We start from the raw sequence: 6,754 nt of genomic DNA on the forward strand, positions 1-6,754 counted from the left end.
TGAATAAATTGCTTATCAACCATTCGTAGGAACTGTAAACAAAGCTGCTCGCAATTGTTTTGACTGTAACGTTGATGAGGCGTGCGATTGTATTCAATTACATTGTTTACTAGATACCATTCAAGTTCCTTCGGCGGTCGAAGATTGCCGAAACTGAAAGTACATGACGCGATTCTTTCTTTTTGCATACGCTACCCAATGCGTACCGGGTCCCTCGGCATTGTCCAGATTTATGATACCGTTCTCGTTTTGACGTACAACTTCAACCGGTAATGTAGTACGCATAAAGATGTCTCTAAAATATGAAATGCGCATGCGGTTTACAAGTTGTTGCAGTTGCACATCGGTAGTTACTCTCTTCGAAATTTTTAACGTTTCATCGACGTTTTTTTTTCTTCTATGCGCGATACCTTGTCCACCTTGTAGAGAGCGAAATAAACTCCGCGGCTTTTCATGACGCGATTATGATGTTGCAGTTCTTCCAGCTGACACTGCACCGCTTTATTGTTTACTGCCTTGGCAACTCCTGCCGCGCTGCCAACCAATAACTCGAGAATGCCGAACAATGGTAGAATAAGCAGGACGCCACCGCGTTTTGCCATCGGAAGTATCCACTTGCTCTTCTTCTTCTTTTTTCAAGCCCATTATTCGTTTTGGTCTTGCTGCCCAAACTGCTGTGGCTGCAGCTCTCTCTCTGAGAGTCGAATCACTTGCGGTAATGCGTTTCCGAGCCTTTTCCATGAATATTCAGCCGCGCGTCGTTCAGCGAGATCGTTGCTGTGTGAATACGCTATATCGTGCTCGCAACACGCTGCATCCAATGAATTAATACCTTGATCACCTCTAGCCAATCACTTTTCTAAAAGCGTTCCCGGATCGCAAAACTGATATCCAGGAATGTATAGTTTAAAAGAAAGCGCATTTATTACACAATTTAACAAACCTCTTGACGACATTCGCTGCAATTCTTTATCAAAGGCGCCGGGCCGATATGCGTTTGATGACTCGGCAAATTGTAATATTTCAGGTATTGACAGTATCGTTATACTTCCAAATCTCGTACGAGGTCTGTTCAAAAAGTATCGCGAATTTTGTGTTTTTTCAAAAATTATTTATTTATTCATGAATATCTATTTTGTACCCTTCAAAGTAATCTCCATCAGATATTATACACGTGTGCCAACGTTTTTTCCAATCCTCGAAGCACTTCAAAAAATTATTTTTTGTGATCTTGTTCAGCTCCTCCTTCGATGCCGTCTTTATCTCCTCAATCGTAGCGTAGCGTCGTCCTTTCATGGGCCTCTTCAGTTTCGGGAACAAGAAAAAGTCACAGGGGGCCAGATCTGGGGAATACGGTGACTGCGGCATCATTAGTGTGTTGTTTTTGGTCAAAAATTTGCGCACAAGCAACGATGTGTGAGCAGGGGCGTTATCATGCAAAAGCCAATTTTTATTCTTTTATATACAAATCCGGGCGTTTCTGGCGGATTGCTTCGCGCAAATTGCGCATAACTTGCAGGTAATATTCCTTATTGACCGTTCTACCCTGTGGCAAGAACTCATGATGCACCACGCCCCTGCAATCGAAGAAAACTGTAAGCAAAACCTTCACATTCGACCGAACTTGGCGCGCTTTTTTCGGTCTTGGCTCGTGCGGCAGCTTCCATTGGGATGATTGAGCTTTGGTTTCCACGTCATAACCATAAACCCATGATTCGTCACCAGTTATGACCCTCTGGAGCAAATTTGGGTCGTCGCGGACAGAGTCCAACAGCTCCTTAGCAATGTTAATGCGATGCTGTTTTTGGTCGAAATTGAGCAATTTTGGTACGAATTTCGCGGCGACCCGTCTCATGCCCAAATCATTGGTAAAAATCGAATGGCACGAGCCAATCGATATGTTTAGGTCCTCAGCAACCTCTCTAACGGTGATTCGACGATTGGCCAATACTATTTTCTTCACTTCATCAATGTTTTCGTCTGTTGTTGACGTGCTCGGGCGTCCGGCACGCTCTTCGTCGTTCACATCTTCTCGGCCCTCTGAGAACATTTTGTACCACCGATAAACGTTGCTTCGGTCCAAGGTAGCTTCACCATATGCCACAGTCAACATTCGGAATGCGTCCGCGCACTTAATTTTGTTTTTCACACAAAATTTGATACAGATTCTTTGATCCATTTTTTGGAATAGGCAAAAATCGAAGACGAGCCAAAACACGTGCAAGCAAAGCAGCTGTCAAAAATTAACTGAACATTCAAAATGGCCGAACTTGTCGGCATAAGTGAGAGACATGAGTACCAACATAACGCCACAAAAAATCGAAAATCGAATATACGTAACCCGCGGAAATTCAAAATTCGCGATACTTTTTGAACAGACCTCGTATAAACCGTAATTTTTTTATCGTTTTTAGTACTATCAACATATTTGATGAATGACATGTATTTTTTCTTTGTTATTGGAAGCAGATCAACGCGTCTTTCAACGTGACAATTTCTCTGATGATGAAAGCGTCGTAGCCAAATAAATTGTGAACTACTACGGGTATGAACGTGTGAGACCTCTGGATCGTCCGATTAAATGACAATGATCACCCACCCGCATATCGTCAGGCGTGAACGGTTTCTCCCACATGTGGTAGTGCGTGACGCTGTTAAATTTTTGCCAATTGTCTCGCGTGAAATCTGCCATAGGTACGTTAATTGAAATTGAAGACTGTATAGTGTGCGCTAAATATCTGAGTTCTTCCGTAAACTACGCTATATAGTCCTTATCATGGCGAAAACGATAGCATGACAATGCGTACTGTCATAAGAGCAGTGCACGTAATATCCAATGCTAAACACGTTATGATGATGATACGTGTACGTAACCGATTCAGGATTTCCATCCGCATTTTCCAAAGCACACTCCAGGTCGGCGTAGACAACGAACGGGACGCTCTTCTTCCTGCAGTCGAAACTTAACCATTTGTCGCCCTCGGCAGCTTTATTGGGCAATCGTTTAATTTTCCACAGTCTTTACTGCGGATCTCCAATTTTGCGTTTGAGCTGAAATGATGTAAGCATCTGAAAAAAATTTTATTATTATTATTATTGTTATTATTATTATTATTTCATGAAAGAATTTTTACGTACCTATCGCAGAAAAATTTCCTGTTCTTTTTTTTTGCTAAGTTGTGAGCTGACTAGTTGGGATAGATCAATTAGCGGGAAATGTTCCGCATTGTCATCCTTCATGTACAAGAGGTTCACAAGCTTGCTCCTCTGCCTGGCAAGCAGCATTTCACATGTGAAAAATCGGCGTTCAACGTTTCTCGGCTTCAGTTCATATGGAACCCAATTTCCTTGCTTTTGAATCATTCCCAACGATTTTAAGATTGTGAAATTGTTGGTTGAGTCACTCCTAATGTAAGTGCAAGTGCTTCTTGCGTTTGGCACGAATCTTCATCCAATAATGCTTCCAATTTCGCGTCTTCGTACACTTTCGGCCTTCCGCTACGTTCTTTGTCTTCGACGTCAAATTCACCGTTCTTAAACTTTTGAAACCACTCACGGCAACTTCTCTCACTTAAGGCAGCCTCACCATATGCTTCTACAAGCAATCGATGCGCCTCAGCTGCAGATTTCTTCAAATTAAAGAAGTAAATCAAAAGCTCCCGCAAATGATGCTTATTCGGCTCAAAACTCGACATTTTTGCACGAAAAAAGATATAAGATGCTGATGCAAAATCGCTAATATTTCAAGGTTATGTTCTTGCCAGATGTCCAACCTTACGATATGACGTTTTACAGCTGACAATTTTAACTATAACATACTGGTAGCGCCATTGTTTGTCAAACGGCGGAAACTTATTTATACTCCCAATATTATCATAAAAACAACTCCTAAGGCAGATAGTCATATCAAAAATAGTTTTAAACTTGTTAAGGAACTTGATGGTAGATGTTTGAGTGATAAACTTCAGTTAATGTCACTGTTGCGAACTTCTTTACTAACGTTCCTATTGACTATGCGATGGACTGTATTAAAGACCACTGGCGATTTATTTTTAGAGATTGTTGTTTACCGGAGGAGAAATTCATCAAAGCGATTCAGTTTTGTTTTAGATTCTACTTTCTTTGTTTTTGATAGTGTTATATATTAACAGAATTACAGAACTCCTATGGACTCTCCATTGTCTCCCGTCATCGCGGATCTTGTTATGTGAAAGCTGGAAGTTAGAGCTTTGTCTTCGATTCGGTTTCCGTTGCCCTTTTAGTATAGGTTTGGTGACGATATATTATTGGCGGCACCTGTTTCTTCGGTTAGAATTGTAAATATTATTTTCAATACACTTAATAAAATCGACCAATCTAAATCCAATCTATTGTTCAAAGGTGAAGCAAAGTTATCTCCCAATTGTAAAAAATTCTGTATATTAGGAGGTATGGAAACAGTTGATAGATTCACGAACCAGCCATTTCTTTGCGAGGTAAATGAAGGAGAAGGAGTCAGTGGAAGAAAGGGCTGAGGATCAATCTGTATTTCTCTAATTCAACATTTGAATTCTATACGTTAGGATACAACAATCTAACATTAACACTACCCTTCAACATTCCATCTCTGCCATGATCAACATCGGACACTGTCTTCTGATAATAACGAATAGGCCTAATATTTTTAATATTATTATTTAGTAATTCTTCCTTCCGTTTCGACAACAGCCAGCTACATTTCGAATCAATTCTACTCCTTTCGCGCAAGAAGAAAAGGTATGAAGATTTCCCCTGTTTTTCAAAAAGGGCGTCGCAAATGAATATGAATAGGAAGGCAACGGGAAATAGTATGTGCAATTCGAAAAAGCTGTACCAGAGTGGAATCTATTTTCCTATAAGTATCATTCAATTCTAATTTCAAGATATTCACAACACATTGATGTTCAATATATTCAAATTTTTTAACTGAACTGTTCCTAAAAAATTCTAATTTAAATCTATAACCAATGCAAGTGAGGTGGGATAATATTGTTTGTGATACAGTACCTGATAAATCTAGAGTGTAAAATATTTTTAATTAAAAAAATACGTGACTTAATCCATAACTTTAGTAATTTAACTTTCCGGTCCAAAAACGGAATAAATAAATTGAAAAAAAAGAAGAATATTGAGCTGGACGCATATTTACAGCTTGCATATAATAAATCCGTATTATAATTCAAATTAATTAAGACCTTATAATTCAAAGAACTGGAAAGGATACGGGCAGTAGGGGTCAAGTGCAGAAGACATCGCGCAAGTAATACATCTTTTCTTATATTAGTTAAGATTATATTATTATAGTTAAAATTCTAGTTAAGATTGTATTCCTAATTTCTTATTCCTTTTATTATACGCAAGGCCTTAATCAATATGAGGCGTGCTCGAATTCTCATCTGGATGTTTTCCGGATGCTATGTGATCCTTAACAGATAAATAACAAGAATAGAGTGATACCTAGATAGCACTCGAGTAGGAATCTGAACATAATCCTAAAGGTAATTATTTAAGTCCCCGGATAAATACGGAGGTCAAAATGATAAAACATGAATGTCGTTATAGTAAACAGAAAGGCGAAAATGCAAATAAAAATTAAAATGAGTATACAAAACACAGTTGGCCATGTCTCCGTATGTATATGTGATTTCCAATCCGCAAGAATTTATTTTTCTATGTCCCATTGAGAGGAACTCATGGATGCGGAATCAATACGAGCCGCTATTCCGGTAAATCTAGGCCAATATTCATAGTCGATTCTTATTTCAAGACCATCTTAAGTAATATCTTAAGACGCTAATGCAGCCCTCTGATTGATTTGTGTTTCTTAAGACCGTACTTAAGACGGGTCTTGAATATAAGATCTGATTATGAATATCGGCTCTAAAGCAGGGAAATGAAAATTTTATTGCAATGTCTGCAGTGTATGTTTGCATCGCAATATTTCGTTGCTGTAACTAACTTCTTAACCTGAATAGTCATCGATTTTAATGACTAATCACGGTTCATGAGACAGAGCGACACTTTTTTTGTCAAACTTTTACTTATTTTTATGCGAAAACACAACAATTGGATGTATTTTCATCACTGTTATTAAATCCGATTAATAGTGCCGTACAAATGCGGTCATAGTTCCTCAACGACAATCTCGATATTATTTGAATATCCTAGATATTTAATTACGCAAAAATACATCGACTAAAAGTTTTTATCAATATTTGAGGTAACCGAATCCCAATATTATATATAATATAGCTTTAGTCACAATCGTACTTATAGCGTTTTCGGCCCGACCAAATTTGCACTAACCTGGGTTGAAGTAATGATGTTTCGTGCTCTCCTATTGGTAGAGCGTGTAACGTCAATCAATAGCGAAGCATTTTCTAACCCAAGTTGGTGCAAACCCAGAAAATGCTATTATTCAATTCCTCCACGATCGCGTGACCGTAAAAAATAATAACTTCAACTTATAATCTCTGCAGAATGTAGAATGTGTAAAATGTGCAGAACCGCAGCGCTTGCAACGCTCGCTGGTCATATGTGATGTAACCATGCATTGTTAGCACCATATTTGCCTCTTTCGCCAAAAATTCCAAAAGGGCATTACCTCCACTTCGTAGCGGCAACGACGACGACGTTTCTTAATTTTTTCTCAATAAAAGTTTCAGATTCGTATTTTGCGTCGCATTATCTCCGCTCATAGAGATGAGAATGAAACTGGCAGCCGGACTTAGCAGTG

The sequence above is a fragment of the Trachymyrmex septentrionalis genome, unplaced genomic scaffold (genome assembly GCF_001594115.1).
Source record: "Trachymyrmex septentrionalis isolate Tsep2-gDNA-1 unplaced genomic scaffold, Tsep1.0 scaffold108, whole genome shotgun sequence".
NCBI classification, from domain to species: domain Eukaryota; kingdom Metazoa; phylum Arthropoda; class Insecta; order Hymenoptera; family Formicidae; genus Trachymyrmex; species Trachymyrmex septentrionalis.